We start from the raw sequence: 16,541 nt of genomic DNA, 5'->3' as shown, positions 1-16,541 counted from the left end.
CGAGATTTGAAAGTATCTTGTTTCCTGATTGGTCCTCTGGTCAGGTGTTGTTTGTTAACCCTTTACAGGTGAAAGGGACATTAACCCTTAGCTATCTGCTTATGACACACATGGTCTAGTTGAGGTCTCTAGGCACTACTAGAATAGTAATTCAAGGTAATAAAAAAAGGTCATCTTTCTTTTAGAGACTGACCTTTGCGGAGAGAGACATCAAGCGTAGCACTGGTGGGGCAGTGTGTGTGCGCACGCGCAGCAGAAACATGTATTAATCATACCACTCTACAACTATTTGCTTAGTAAGTAGGAATTTGTGAAGTCGTTAATCCTAATACAATTAATCAAGGTTTTTAGGAGTTTATGATCAAGTTGTATGTCAAGCATTATTTTCATCATTGTCCAAAATTACTTATCAGACATATGAAATTAAGTGACTCCAAGCTTTCCAGTGGGGGGCGGGGGGGGAGAAATAGAATTTCTAGATTTGATGCTTCGCTCTGCTACCTGGAAAAATCATATAAAAAACAGTAAACATCACCAGTTTAATAATTAAGTGGAAGAACAGATGACTTAAAATACATTTGCATATGGGCCAGTCTACTATGATTAGGTTAAGCCAGCTACATTGCTCAGGGGTGTAAAACAATCTACACCCAAGTGACATAGTTAAGCTGACCTAAGTCCTCAGGGAGGCAACACAAGGTTGATGGAAGAATTCTGTCAACCCAGCTACTGCCTCTCAGGGAGGTAAATTACTTATGCCAATGGCAAAGACAGCATCTATGCTGAAGCGCTATAGTGGCGCAACTGCACCACTGTAGCATTTTAAGTGCAGAAAAGCCCTCAGTCTTATGTGAAAGCAACATGAAATCAACTAAGACACAGACAAAAGCTTCAAAGACTTCAGATCGTTAATTAGCTAAGTATCAGGGCATGATGGACAGAGGTAGCAAGACTTATGGCTTTTCCTTTTAATAGGATTGCATCATTCACAGTAAACTACTCTCATACTCACTTTCTTAGTCTTTTGACTAGGGATACATAAAATATGAACCTTAAATAAAACCCAAAAAGAATGTATGAGATCAGAAAATGTTAACTGGACTATTCACAGGTTAAAGCAAGGCTAGTCATTTTTTGACAAGGATCAAATTTCTTGGTCAAGGTATAGTCAAGGTCCAGACTCCAGAGAAACATTTTTCATACTGCAATAATAAAAAATAAATAAAAGATGTTGCAGTCTGTTCAAAAGCATGTGGCAGTCTGGATTTGGCCCACAGTCCACCTACTGACTACCCCTGGGTTAAAGGAACATAGCAACAACTATACCTCGCCAGATTAATGATCATCTACGTCCTGTCTCCAAAAGCAAGTAGCAGCAGCGTTTAAGAGGAAGATGAAAATATCCATAATGGACAGTTATGCAGGAACTTGCAATAGGGAATGGTTTCTTCCTATCCGTGCTCCCTACCCAAATCAGCTCTTCTTAGCTGTGCTTGTAGCCATTAGATGGCTGTAACAGTGAAACCCTAGGTAACCCTCCAGGGACTGGAACAGTCACGTATCTAATGTCTTCAGGTGTATGAAGCCATGAGAAGCAGTTGTACACTACTAGATATGCCAAGAAGCTAAACTACTATTGCAATTCTGAAAACAAAAAAATAGATTTAAGACATTTAGACAAGTTAGAAAATACTGAGAAGCTGTTTATTTACACAATGAATATTCCAACACACAATTTTAAGTACAAATAAGCAACAGATAATTTCTAACCTGTTTACATCAATATTTTATAGAATAGTGCCATGAAAAAATTCCAAAAAATAGTGTGTGTTTGTGTGTATATTTATATACATCTCTTAGCCCTAATGCCATTTACTGTTGGCAATACTTTAAATTGGGGGCTGTGCAAATGAAGCATCAATTATCCATCCAAGTCTATGATTTCAGAATCCCCAAAGCTTTTTTTTTTTATCTCCAGTTTTAAATTAAATTTGTTTTCAAGGCAGGTGAAAAGCATCTGTCTGTCTCAGAGAGAGACAGACACCCACATCCCCCTCTCTTCTCAGTAGAGGGTAAGAACTCAAGGCTCATGTCTACATTTAAGGAAAAACAAAAAAACTAAAGGCCTAGTATTTATGTTTAAACATGCTTGATTAGGGCCTGTTTGTGCCAGCCTTATGTTGAGTGGTGCCTTGCTACCACAAGAAGTCTCACTGATTTCAATACACTGCACTTCAATGGTTTTATCTGTGGTGTTAGTCTTGCTCAGAGTAAGGGTCAGATTGTGCCACCCTTAAAGTGTTACTCACTTATGGAGTTTTGATTAACTGTCAGATTTCAGTTAATCAAAGCTTCATTAGCCAGAAGCTACTAAAAGTAAGTGCTTCACAGAATTAAGCTTGTTTCTGATCATATTTGCAAACTGTACTCACTGTAAACTTCTTAAGCCGGCAGAGCATTCCGCACCAAAAAAATTAACATTTTTCACACAGTATTTTAAAATTCTGCAAATTGTATTTGTCAAAACAACAACACTACCCGATCATACCAGTTTCAATTATTTTGCTAATTTATTTCAAAATACACCTGTCATCAAGTATGTCTGTAACAATACAGACACACACAAAAATCCCCCCCGGAGAGAGTTAAAGAAACCCCTATGCCAACCCAGTTCCTGTTTCTCTGCCTCCATGCTGAGCCCAGCCTGGGGGCTAGACACCCAGAACCCTTCTCCCTGCCCCCAGTAACCCAACCACAGGGCCCCTCTCAGCCAATACACCCAAACCCCCTCAGAACCCAGCTGTGGGGTCCCCCCCGAGCCCAGATAACAGCACACACACACACCCAGCCGAGGCCCCCCCCCCCACTTGCCTAGATAACTGCAGCCTCCCCCCAGAGCCCAGCCTCTACATGCACACAGCTAACCTGTGAAACTCCTTGCCTGAGGAGGTTGTGAAGGATAGGACCATAACAGGGTTTAAAAGAGAACTACATAAATTCATGGAAGTTAAGTCCATTAGCCAGGATGGGTAAGGAATGTCCCTAGCCTCTGTTTGTCAGAGGGTGGAGATGGATGGCAGGAGACAGATCACTTGATCATTACCTGTTAGATTTACTCCCTCTGGGCACCTGCATTGGCCACTGTCGGTAGACAGGACACTTTGGTCTGACCCAGTATGGCCAGTCTTATGTTCCCTCCCCCACTGAGCCTAGCTGTGGCCCCCCAGGCCAGACACCCATCCCCAGAGCCCAGCCACAGGCTCCCCCTTGTCCAGATATCCACCCCACTACCCCTCAGAGCCCAGGGATCCAGAGGGAGAAACAGTCTGATGCTGAGTCTCGAGCTCCTGTGGAGTTTCCTGCACATCAGTCTTCTTCCCTCAGGGCATGCAGGCAACTGCAGCTGCCAGGAATCCTCTAGCTTCCTCCCTTCCCCAGGGCAATGTCTTCTATGAGTGAGCTGAGCTCTGCTGGGTCCACTGGCCCCTAGTGGCAGCCAGCAGCACTGCAGCCAATTTCTGTGAGGGAAAGGAAAAATTCTATATGCACATTAATTTCTGCAAAATTCTGCATTGTGCAGTGGCGCTGAATGACTTCTACTCAGCATTACCGACAATACAAAGTGATATTACAGCAAATTCTAGAAAGTTAAATCTTGTCACCCAAAGATGCTATTGCTACTGTATATGGGTTGCAATACCCAAGCATAACGGAGTAAGCTGAGGATGAGTTTACAAATTTGTTTAGAAACTTTGGTCAAAGATATATGGCTGAAACTTTGAGCCACATTCCGATAATGAAAAATGGTATGCAACTCCCATTACCCTTTCATTTCAAAGAACCTAAATGTTGTTGCTCATGTCACTTTGTTTCTTAAACTGTAAGCTCTATGGGGCAGGAGCCAGGCCTTCTAAGTGTCTGAACAGTGTCCAGTATGACTGGGGCCTCTGGGCAGAACTGTAACATTTAGTGATTTAAATACTTCTATTCATGGTAAAATTGTGTCCATTAAGTTTCTGTCCCCAGAATCAACATCTCTTTGGCACCCACAATGAGCAAGAATTTAGAATACCTAGTAACTGATGTCTCCAAAGGTTGTGATCACAGATGTCATCTCTCATGTTTTCAATACATTTGTCCAAAAAAACTCAGCAGTACTAGGTAGTTTTCAGGGAAATCTCTTTAAAAAAAAAAAAAAAAAAAAAAAATTCATTTCCAGATGGAACAGAACATTGTGGGTATATTTTGCCAAAAGTCACAGAATTTCATCAGCTGAGTCTGTTATACCCCAGAATCTGTTATTTGCATTCTGCTTTGGACTGACACAGAAGGTGTCCAGAAACTTGAGAGACTGATATGCAACACTCTACCTTCTAGCCTCCGATGAGATCAGAAAGCATATTAGACCATTGTGTCAAGACATAGGTCACCACTGAAATTCTGTGTTCATTTCAATGTCCTGATGTTTATCTATACACTTTTAAATGGGCTAGGGCCTAATTAACCTGGAGGCTGTCTCTTTACACTCCATTGTGACAGCTTTACTCAGGCTATATCTTGCTCCTGGGGGAATTCTGCATCATTACTTGTGCACAGAATACATGGCCCCTGCAGATTTCGGTGTTTCCCCACAGAAAAATGACGTCTGATGGGAAAGCAAAGGGAAGTCACAAGAGCAGTCACGTGCTCCCTTCCCGGCAGGGCAGACAGGTCAGTTTGAGCACCCAGAGCAGCTGGTAGAGACCTACATCGCCTTGGGGGAGGGGGAGGAGCTAGGCAGTCATGCATTTGAGAAAGAGACAATGTCCCTCTTTCTAGCTATTGTGGCATGCTTGGCATGGGGTGGGGGGGTGTTTCTGAAGAGGTAGGCACAGAGCAGGCTCTGTTCCCTCAGATGGAGGAGAATGAAGCAGCCTGCCTGCTTAGTGGATTGTTCCCATTGTTCTTAGTGAATTCCCCCAGAAGTATAGAAGAGGTGTAAAAATGTTGAGGCTCCTTTAAATTGCCAGAGTGGTGTAAAGGAGCCTCACTGTAAAGGACACTATGGTCTTAAAAATGCTTATGGTGCTTTAATGATTAGAACAGGTCTAAATTTTTGGACTGAAAAAATTTCCTATCAAAATGTGCTCCATGCACTATTTGCTACTGACCTTCTTGGAGATGGTCAGTAGCCACTATAAATTTGTGAGTTTGAGTCCCCAGCCCTCACTTGCTCTTCAGTTGCCTATGAGCTAACACTGAGCAGATGGCTGAATATATTTGTTGACTAATAAAAATAAAAGGGTCAAACCTAGCTCCATTACCATTAGGCAGAAGGGGTTTGGCGATTTCCTCCAATGCTCCCCACTCCCATTCTCCATCCACTGTATTGTAGTTTAAATAAATTACCAAAATAATTGAACCCAGCTTGATTACATTGCAGTATTGTGACCAAACAAAATGCAGGATTTTAAAATAGTGTGTAGAATTTTTAGTTTTTTGGTGCAGAATTCCCCCAGGAGTAATATCCACCCATAAACCATTACAGTGGTACAGCTGCAGCACTGCAGCTTCCCCAAGTAGCACTTCAGTGTAACCGCTCTCTACAGCAAAATCCACCTCCCTAGCAAGCAGTAGTTAGGTTGACAGAAGAATTCTTCCACTGACACTAGTACTGTCTACACCAGGGGTTAGGTCTGCTTAAGTATGTCACTCAGCGGTGAGAGTTTTTCACACAGCTGAGTAATGTATCTGGGTCAACTTAAAATTTTGGTGTAAACCTGGCTTGAACATGGATACTACAGCTGGAAGAGCTCAAGCTCAAAATGAGGAGAATAGGAAATTTCTCAGTGGAAAGCCCTCCTCAGCACAATTCACTGTCACAGGAGATCAGATGAACCACATTTTAAGAACTCTTTCTGTGGGCCTTCAAACAAATTTAATCCAGGAAATTTTAAGACATAGGTTATCTTGGCGCACTGTAGAACATGCTAGAAGTCAAATTCATGAGAGAACTTGAGAGTCTCTCCTACTGGAGAAGACTGATTGCATTTTGTAGATATGATCTACTATAAGGCTATTGTTGGGGAATGTGTTGCCAAACATCCCTCCCAACTGCTGACATTCCTCTCTCTTTCTACTCCTGGGGCATTCTGCAGCACTGTGCAATGCATAATTTTGCATAAATTAATATTCATGCAGAATTTCTGCCCCTCCCCCCTGCCCAAAAATGGGCTGCAGTGTTACTGCCCACCACTAGATGCCGCTGGACCCAGCAGAGGCTAGCTTGCAAATAGAAGATGGGAGTGGGAGGGGGAGAAAGTAGAGGGAACTGAAGGGTTCCCAGCAGCTGCACTTCCCAGCATGCCCTGAAGGAAGGAGGCAGCTGCACACAGGAAACTCTGTGCAAGCCCAGGACCCAGCAGGAGGCTGTTTCTCCCTCTGGATCCCTGGGCTGTGGCAGATAGAGGATGTGAGTGTCTGGGCGGGGGAGTGGGGGACTGTCCCGTTTTTTCGGGCTTTTTCTTATATAGGTGCCTATTACTCCCCATCCCCATCCAATTTTTTCCACAGTTGCTATCTGGTCACCTTATAGGGAGTGACAGTGTCTGGGCTGGGAGTGGTCAGGGCTGGGCAGGCCACACAGTTGGCCTCTGGGGGAAACGAGGCTAAGAAGGCTAACGGCATTTTGGGCTGTATAAATTGAGGAATGTGATCAATGCCTCTATCTGCTGGCATTCCCCTCCATTCGACACTGGTGAGGCCTCATCTGAGTACTGGCTCCAGTTTTGGACCCCACACTACAAGAAGGATATGGAAAAATTGGAAGGAATCCAACAGAGGGCAACAAAAATGATTAGGGGGCTGGAGTACATGACTTACGAGGACAGGCTGAGGGAACTGGGATTGTTGTAGTCTGCAGAAGAGAAGAGTGAGGGGGGGGATTTGATAGCTGCTTTTAACTACCTGAAAGGGAGTTCCAAAGAGGATGGATCTAGACTGTTCTCAGTGGTACCTGATGACAGAACAAGGAGTAATGGTCTCAAGTTGCAGTGAGGGAGGTTTAAGTTGGATATTAGGAAAAACTTTTTCACTAGAAGGGTGGTGAAGCACTGGAATGGGTTACCTAGGGAGGTGGTGGAATCTCCTTCCTTAGAGGTTTTTAAGGTCAGGCTTGACAAAGCCCTGGCTGGGATGGTTTAGTTAGGAATTGGTCCTGCTTTGAGCAGGGGGTTGGACAAAATGACCTCCTGAGGTCCCTTCCAACCCTAATATTCTGTGAGGCAAGAGTGTCTCCCACACTGGGTTCTGTGTGGGAGAGGGCATAGAAGCAGGAACTGGGTCGTCATAGGGTTTCTTTAACTCTCTACTGACGGGGGGATTTTTGTGTGTGTCTGTATTGTTACAAACATAATTGCTGACTAGCATTTTGAAATAAATTACCAAAATAATTGAAACTGTATGATTATGTAGTGTTGTTTTGACAAATAAAATTTACAGAATTTTTTGGCACAGAATGCCTCCAGGAGTATCTTTCTAACAAGAAGTTGTTCAACTTAGAAATTTTGATAGCTGTAAGTTACTAGGACAATGTTGTGTGAAAACCAATGGCAAGGAAAAAGAAAAAAAGGCCAGAAGGCTCTTTTTGCTTGATCGACTACTATAACTTGATGCAAGGTCCTTATACTTGACACTAATTAATTTTACATGAAAAGAAAGTGAGAACCATAGTATTGGTTATAAAATCTCTTAATATTAAGAAAAAACCCACACACAAGTTCTGAGGTTTTTTTTATGAGATGGTTTAACTTCATCCTGCAATGAGTTTCATGCTAGTTTGTTCCTGTGCCCAGGCATATTTCATTCCAGGTTCAGGTCCCAAGTATATTTTTTGAGCATTTAAATAAACAATGAAATACTGACATCTGAATCATTCCTTTCCTAACAGCAGAATAACAATCAGAAAAGGTTTCTCTATATATAAGCAGAAGAGAATTCCAAGCTAAAGATGTATCTGATTAGTCAGATTTTATTTTATTTGTACATTTCAAATGCTACCAATATCGTGATATACAATACTATATGTAACTGTGGGTCTTATACGATGAATGCCAGAAATACACAGAAGTGCCTTGAAATGTAGTTAACTTGTCTTGTAGAGAGTTTAAATTAAAAATGCCAACTTTAAAGAATAAATTAACAAAGGCTATCTTTAACTAGGATTAAATATCAATTCAAGAACAGTAAATAATATTTACATACATTTTATGGCTTTGCAGTACTCAAAGTAGAAAATGGCACTTTGTTCTTAGCCTTATGTATTACATTCAAAAGTCATGAAAAAGCTCACAGGATTTTCACTTTTCTTTTCACTATTCAGAACACATCCCTAGCTCACCATGCTTCTGGCTTCCATGGATCAACTTAAAAATGAGACCAAACCATCTGTGCAATTTTTCAGGGTTTTATTTATTTATACTCAAAATGAAGTTACACAAATACAAGATTACTATTAAATAAAGTTACTTTCCATTCAAATCATCTACCATTAAAACAGTTATTTAATCTGTAGGCTTACAATTTCCTTCAAAGGCTACATAGCATATTAAGAACAGGAGTACTTGTTAGAGACTAATAAAAAATTTGAGCATAAGCTTTCGTGGGCTACAGCCCACTACATTGGATGCATGCAGTGGAAAATACAGTAGGAAGACACACACACAGAACATGAAACAATGGGTGTTACCATACAGTCTCTTACGACAGTGATCAGTTAAGGTGAGCTACTACCAGCAGGAGAGAGAAAAAATTTTGTAGTGGTAATCAAAATGGTCCATTTGCAGCAGCTGACAAGAAGGTGTGAGGAACAGTCAGGGGTGGGAATAAACAGTCTTTATTCAAGCCTAATTTAATGGTGTCCATTTTGCAAATTAATTCCAATTCAGCAGTCTCAGAGTCTGTTTTTGAAGTTTTTTTTGTTGTAATATTGCAACTTTTAGGTCTGTAATCAAGTGACCAGGGAGATTGAAGTGTTCTCCGACTGGTTTTTGAATGTTATAATTCTTGATGTCCGATTTTGTGGCCATCTTTTTGTGTAAAGACTGTCCGGTTTGGCCAGTGTACACGACAGATGGACATTGCTGGCACATGATGGCAAATATCACATTGGTAGATGTGCAGGTTAACGAGCCTCTGTAGTGTGGCTGATGTGATTAGGTCCTAGGATGGTGTCCCCTGAATAGGTATGTGGACAGAATTGGCAACAGGCTTTGTTGCAAGGATAGGTTCTTGGGTTAGTGTTTTTGTTGTGTGGTCTGTGGTTGCTGGTGAGTATTTGCTTCAGGTTGAGGGGCTGTCTGTAAGCAAGGACTTGCCTGTCTCCCAAGATCTGTGAGTGTGATGGATCGTCCTTCAGGATAGGTTGTAGATCCTTGATGATGCGCTGGAGAGGTTTTAGTTGGGGGCTGAAGATGACGGCTAGTGGTGTTCTGTTACTTTCTTTGTTGGGTCTGTCCTGTAGTAGGTGCTTCTGGGTACTCTTCTGGCTCTGTCAATCTGTTTCTTCACTTCAGTAGGTGTAAGAATGCTTGAGAGAGATCTTGTAGGTGTTTGTCTCTGTCTGAGGGGTTGGAGCAAATGCGATTGTATCGTGGAGCTTGGCTGTAGACAATGGATTGCATGGTATTTCCCCAATGTTTATTCCCCACACACACAGTTCCTCACACCTTCTTGTCAACTGCTGCAAATGGACCATTTTGATTATCACTACAAAAAGTTTTTCTCTCTCCTGCTGGTAATAGCTCACCTTAACTGACCACTCTCCTTAGAGTGTGTATTGTAACACCCATTGTTTCATGTTCTCTCTGCGCGTGTATATATACTTTCTACTGTATGCATCTTATTCAGTGGGCTGTAGCCCACGAAAGCTTATGCTCAAATAAATTTGTTAGTCTCTAAGATACCACAAGTACTCCTGTTCTTTTTGCAGATACAGACTAACACAGTTGCTACTCTGAAACACAGCATATTAAAAAATTCAATGAACAGATGAAAAGAGCAGCCTTCTGCAGTTAAGTGAATGATGGGATGAAACTGCCCACACCTTGACTGTTATATATATATTATATAAATGATCAGATGAAACACAAAACCCTGAAATAAACATGGGCATCACAGATACAAGTGTACACCACAGGAGCAAGCTGTTGTGGTTCATTGCAAGTATTAAATTACAAAGCTTGTGACAGCAGAAATAGAGCTATTTATTACCTCTTTAATTCCAAGAAAGTATTCACAATAATGCACACATAAATCAGCCTTTCAAAATGTCTCATCCATATGCCTGGGGCAAGTAAGTCACCTTCCCCCTGCCCTTATAACCATTTGTGCAAATAGATTGTCACAAACACAGAATTTTGCAGAGCTAACTATGTGTATATATTACACGCAGACATATATATAACATTTCTAAATACCATCAGTTAGCTTCCAAATCATGTTAAATCTAACAATATGGTATTAGCAAGTCAATTTTCCCTTTCTGCCTAGACATTTAAATTTTGATTTATATCATTCTTGTCTGTGTGGGTTAATCTGAAAGTTAACGACCAGAGAAGATCTGCTCTGAATTTTCGGTGGAAGTGTCAATTCCGAGTTTCCCCACCTCTGCAAAAGCGGCCACTCTCTGAACTATAAAATTTTCCAGCAGGCCCCTCTTTCTCCAGCAGACGCGGGAAGCCAGGTACCCTTCCCATCAGCGCCGGGCTCTGAGGGCGCCTCAGGGATCTGCTCACCCCGCAGTAACCCCTCCGCGCACGGACGGGGCTGGGCACCGTACCTGGAAGTGGCGCTTGACCCCACGCTCTCTCCCCTCCAGCCCCTTTGCCCCGATCCTCCCCCACCCCGCTCCCCTGAGCTCTCACTGCTCGCGGCGGAATGGAGACGGCCGCCACAGCTGCTCCCCGCCTCCCCTTGCGGGGACCGGGCCTCCGACAGGCCGAGGAGAGCGAGCACGCGGAGTGGGGGTGGGGGCGCCTCTCTGCGGCCGGGAGCGGGGCGGGACCCCAGTGTCCCGCTCCTCAGCCTGGGGGAGCCTAAGCCCCGGCCGAGAGACTCCTACCGTTCAGCTGCGGCGGGGCCGGCGCATCTCAGCCCCGTCCCGGCTCCTTCCGGGGCCCCAGCATCATCTGCTCCCGGGCCCACCCGGCTGCCGCTGCCTCGCACGGACGGCGCAACCCCGGCCAGAACCCCCACCGAACGGAAAATAGCTCCCCGGACCCCGGGGCGGAGAAGGATGAGGGAGTGACAACGCCGCAGCCAATCACAGGGGACCTGGTCTTTCCTAGGACCAATAGGAACAGTACAGAACTAGAGTTGAGGCCACATCCAGCCTATAGGAGCGCTGCGTTCGTACTGGCCCCGCTAGGACCGCTCTAGCGAGCCCCCGTTTACTGCCATCTTGAATTCGGGCAGATTGCCCAATCCTGGAGTGGTCTCGTCAGCGGCCATTTTGGATTCGGGCAATAAGCCCGACCAAAGGGATTGATCACGTGGGAGTGAAAGCAAATGAGGAAACTGTTAGCTGGAATGTTCTGTAGCCTGCTTCTGGGTCTCGTAAGAAGTAATCGTTAGTAAACCGCATCAAGGCCCTTCCCCAGCCTCCAGCTGGCAGGAGAGGCCTGGCTGGTCTGCATCACCAACCTTATCCCTTGGGAAACTGCCAGCAGTGCCCAGTAGAGCCAGGAGATTAAAATAACAATTGCATCTGGTGCAAGCACCTTGATAGCATTGCCAACTTTCTGATTGCAGAAAACCAAACAGCCTTGCTCCACCCCTGCCCTGGGATCCCACCTCTTTGAGCTGTTCCCCCCACTCATTGCATCCGCCTCCCTCTTTCACTCACTCTGCCCCATCCTCACTCTTTTTCACAGGACTGGGTCAGAGGGTTGGGGTACAGGAGGGGATGTGAGCTCTGAGGTGGGGTCAGGGATGAGGGATTTGGGTGCAGGAGGAGCTTCTGGGCTGAGGGGTAAAGCCAAGGGCGTGGGAGTGTGAGAGGGAACTTTGGGATGGGGTTGGGAGTTGGGGTACAGAAGTGGGTGCGGGCTTTGGCTGGGGGTGTGCCCTTCAGGGTGGGGCCAGAAATTAGGAGTTCAGGGTGCGGGCGGGGGCTCTGGTAGTGACCAGGTGTTTGGCCAACACCAGGTTGGGGAGGTAGCTCAGAACGGGAATCAGGTGGACTCTGGCCACTAGGCTGTGCTACTCCACCAGTGAGGGGTGATTATATGAACTCTGGCTGCTAGGCCACACTACCCTGCTTGTGAGGGGAATTATATGGACTCTGGCTATTGGGCCACACTGCTCCAATGCTGGGGGTGATTTATATGGACTCTGGCCATTGGACCACACTGCCCTGATGCTTGAGGCGAGCCACATGGACTCCGGCCTTGAGGCCACACTACCCTGCCTTTGAGGGGGGTTTATATGGACTCTGGCCACTGGGCTGCACGGCTCCAACACTGGGAGCAAGTTATATGGACTCTGGCCGCTAGGGCCCACTACCCTGACCAAGGGGTGATTGCGGGGAGGGAGGCTGTCAGGCCGCGTCAGGCCACCTACAGAGAGATGAGCCTGCGAACTTGGGAGTGGCAAGGTCCCGACACACCATCCCCCGCACCCTGCCCTAAGGGGGCGGTAAGGTGCCAGGCCCGCCACAACTGGTGGAGAATACAGGCAACGTTCAGGGCCTGAAAGAAGGACCCAGACACCCAAGATGGAGCCACAGAAGCTCCTGAAATGGCTGCTGGACAACGCACAACAGCAGTAGCAGCAAGCACAGTTTTTCCAGCAGCTTGCAGCGCAACAGGAACCGCAGGTGGCACAGCAGCAAGAACAGCAGCAGCAGCTGATTCGGGAGCTGACTGCCCAACAACAAGCAAACTAGGAGTGACTATTTCAACAGATGGCAACTTTGCTAAGACATACATCAAGTCCTCCCCCAGGCGTGGCCGGGGATGGCCTCGGAGGACTACCAGTGCACCTAACAAAGATGGGGCCTGGGGATGACCCCGAGGCCTTTCTCGTGACTTTCGAGCGGGTTGCAACCACCATCCAATGGCCCACCGCACATTGGGCCACTATCTTAGCCCATTACTACACTGGCCCCCTCAATCTGCATATCACAGCCTCAATCCACAGGAGGCACTAGAGTACTTTAAAGTCAAGGCAGCCATCTTGGACCAAACGGGCGTCAACCCTGAGACTTATCACCAACAACTCTGCCGAAAGCGGTACCCACCAGGGGCAAGGCCACAAGCCGTGGCACAGCGAATCTGTGACCTCTGTTGGAGGTGGCTAGAACCAGAATGCCAGATAAGCATTCAAGTAGCCAAGACTGTTGCCCTAGAGCAGTTCCTCCAGAACCTACCTACCGGCGGGAAGGTGAGTGCAGCGGCACCACCCGAGGACCCTCGCCGATGCGACCTCCCTAATGGAGGATTACATGGCAGTGGAGAGAGGGGAGGAGATCAGCTCCAAATTGGGGAACTTGGGTGAACAGAACCCAACCCCAGCATGGGATAACATGCAAGGTAGGGTGGTGGATATACCCTGCCATCAGGGACCCTGCCATCAGGTAACGTGTAAGAGGCCCAACGGGGCGAACCTCACACAGGGCCAAGATGACTCGTCGGGAAGGTAGATACCCCAAAACACCTGGATAAGGAAAGCGAGACAAGTGTTACGAGTGCGGACAGATAGGGCATTTCCAGAGGGATTGCCCATACCTGGATTGTAATTATGAACAGGTTTGGGCCGCCAGTCAACGCACCGGGAAGTGGGAGCTGGGTAAGATCGTTGTACCGTGAAAGTGGACTCAGGACGTAGCCAGACAGTGATCTGGGCTGGGCTGGTAGAACCCACCAGCCTCACCGTGGCTCCCATATGCCTGCAGTGTATTAATGGGGACATGAAACCCTACCTCACCATCTGGGTGCAGCTTGAGGCTGCTCAGCAAGACTGGCAGTGCCTAGTAGAGGTGGCCCTGAAGTTAGCTTACCAAATGATTCTGGGATGCGATTGGCCAGGCTTTGCTGAGCTCCTGCGGGAGCCTGCCATGAAAAGGGGGGTGCGGGCCAAGAGACATGGATTACTAGGCCAACCAGCGCTGGACTGCCCCCTGGAGAATCCTGAGATAGCCAAAGGAGGCCGAGGCCCGGCCAAGGCACCAACAAGGGAGGGCCAGAGATGCCTGGATGTAGATGCTGATTTCCTAGAAGAGCAAAAGAGAGACACCACCCTCAGCTGCACCTGGGCGCAGGTGATGGGTTCCCTGTAGAAGGAAGACCTGCCCTGACACCGACAGCAAGGCCCCCATTTTGAGATCCATAACGGCATAGTCTATCAGGTGGTTCAGGAATCACAAACAAAAGAAGACCTGCACCAACTGTTGGTCCTGTGTTGGTTCCGGCGGAACTTACTCCACTTGGCTCACTCAGTGCCTTGGACATCTGGGGAGGGAGAAAATGCTGCAATGGATACCCCAGATGTTCTTCTGGCCAGGCATTCATCAAGAGGTGCAGGATTACTGTGCCTCTTGCCCCAAGTGCCAGAAGAACAGCCCAAATGGGGTACTGAAAGCCCCCCTTGTGCTCTTCCTGGTGATTGGGATGCCCTTCGAGCGGATTGGCCTGGACGTGGTGGGGCCTTTGGAAAAGAGCAGCTTGGGCCATAAGTACATCCTCGTCATGGTCGACTATGCCACGCGATACCCAGAGGCAATACCTTTTTGAACTGCCAGAGCCCCGGTCATCACCAACAAGCTTCTGCAGATCTTTGTTCGTGTTGGTCTGCCACGGGAGATACTAACGGACCAAGGGACTAATGTAACTTCTAGATTGATGGCGGAGCTATGCCAGCTGTTAAATATCCATGCCCCAAAGACCTCAGTCTACCACCCTCAGACGGATGGGTTGGTAGAGAGATTTAATGGCACCCTAAAAGCCATGCTGAGAAAGTTCATGGAAGACAACCCTTGGCATTGGAATAAGTTGCTCCCAGCATTCCTCTTCGCCATGCGAGAGGTGCCACAGGCTTCCACAGGGTTGTCCCCCTTCTAACTAATTTATGGGAGGAAACCCGGAATCTTAGATCTCCTAAAAGAAACACAGGAAGAACAGGAGACCAGGTCAGAGGATCCGTTCAATATGTCCTCCACTTATGAGAGCAGCTCCAGCAGTTGCGAGCCTTGGCACGAGAGAACCTGGTGCATGCCCAATGTCATCAAGAGGCTGAGTATAATAAGGGGTGAAGATGAGGAGTTTTGAGCCTGGGGACCACGTCCTTTTGTTGTTACCTTCCTTCGAATCTAAGCTGTTAGCAAAGTGACAAGGTCCCTTTGAAGTGACCAGACAAATAGGGCCTGTTGACTACGAAGATTTCAGGGCAAAGGAAAGACACTCAGGTATACCACGTGAACCTCCTGAAGGCCTGGAGAGACCGGGAAGGCCTGATGATTGCCCTGTACCCTCCAGACATAGGCGCCAACTTTCCCCGGCGCCAGTGGGAGCTCGCGCTCCCCCACCCACCCGACTGCACCCTGCTCCTGCCCGCCCCCATTCCAGCTTCTCCCCAAATCCCCGTCCCCAGCCCCGCCTCTTCCCCGAGCGCACCCACGTTCCCCCCCCCCCTCCAGCCACATGAAACAGCTGTTTCATGGCGCAAGTGCTGGGAGCTGGGGGAAAAAGTAGGCATGGGGTGAGCTCAGGGGAGGAGGTGGAGCAGAGGCAGAGGTGAACTGGGCAGGGAGCTACCGGTGGGCGCTGAGCACCCACCAATTTTTCCCCGTGGGTGCTCCAGCCCTGAAGCACCCATGGGGTCAGCGCCTATGCCTCCAGAGCCTGAATTGGGGCCATTGGTGGCAGCCATAGGCCAGGAGCTCAGCCCTGTACAGCAGGAACAGGTATAATAGTTGATATCACCCTTCCTCACTGTCTTGTCAGCCCAGCCAGGGAAAACCATGTTGACCAGCCATCATAACACCACCATTCCCAGCCACAAAGTGAGGGAGAACCACCACCTGCTCCCCAAGAAGATGTGGGAGACTGTGCAGGAAGAGGTTGAGGTGATGTTGGCCCTGGGAGTGGTTGAAGAGTCAAGGAGCAAATGGTGGAGCCCAATAGTGCTAGTTCCCAAGCCAGACACAACAGTCAGGTTCTGCATTGATTTCCATAAGGTGAACACCGTCTCTCGCTTTGTTTCCTATCCCATGCTGAGGGTGGCACCTCCAGAGAGAAGACAAGTTTTCCAACACCATTCAGCCTCTACCAATTCACGATGATGCCTTTTAGGTTGCAGGGGACCGTTGCTACCTTCCAGCAGCTCTTGAATCAAGTGGTGAGCCCCCACAGTTCGTACACTGCAGCATACATTGATGACATCGTCATTTACAGTGCCAGTTGAGAGGAACATCTCTGCCACCTCGCCAGTATGCTATGAACTCTGGGTGAGGCAGGCCTCACTGCAAACCCAGCCAAATGTCACTTGGGCCAATGAGAAGTGACCTA

The 16,541-nt window shown here is 47.1% G+C and overlaps 1 protein-coding gene across 2 annotated transcripts in view; it reads right to left on the bottom strand.

The window, feature by feature from the left end:
• SOCS5 (suppressor of cytokine signaling 5) overlaps positions 1-11,275 on the bottom strand; it is a 46,443-nt gene extending 35,168 nt beyond the window's left edge. For both annotated transcript variants that reach the window (XM_032781698.2, XM_032781697.2), the window contains exon 1: positions 11,099-11,275. The gene's annotated coding sequence lies outside the window, so the exon portion shown is untranslated. The remainder of the gene's footprint in view (positions 1-11,098) is intronic.
• Between the last annotated feature and the right edge of the window lie 5,266 nt (positions 11,276-16,541).

This window comes from Chelonoidis abingdonii, chromosome 3, assembly GCF_003597395.2.
Source record: "Chelonoidis abingdonii isolate Lonesome George chromosome 3, CheloAbing_2.0, whole genome shotgun sequence".
NCBI classification, from domain to species: Eukaryota; Metazoa; Chordata; order Testudines; family Testudinidae; genus Chelonoidis; species Chelonoidis abingdonii.
Note: the sequence above shows the minus strand (reverse complement) of the source record. Positions and strands in the feature narration are given on the sequence as shown.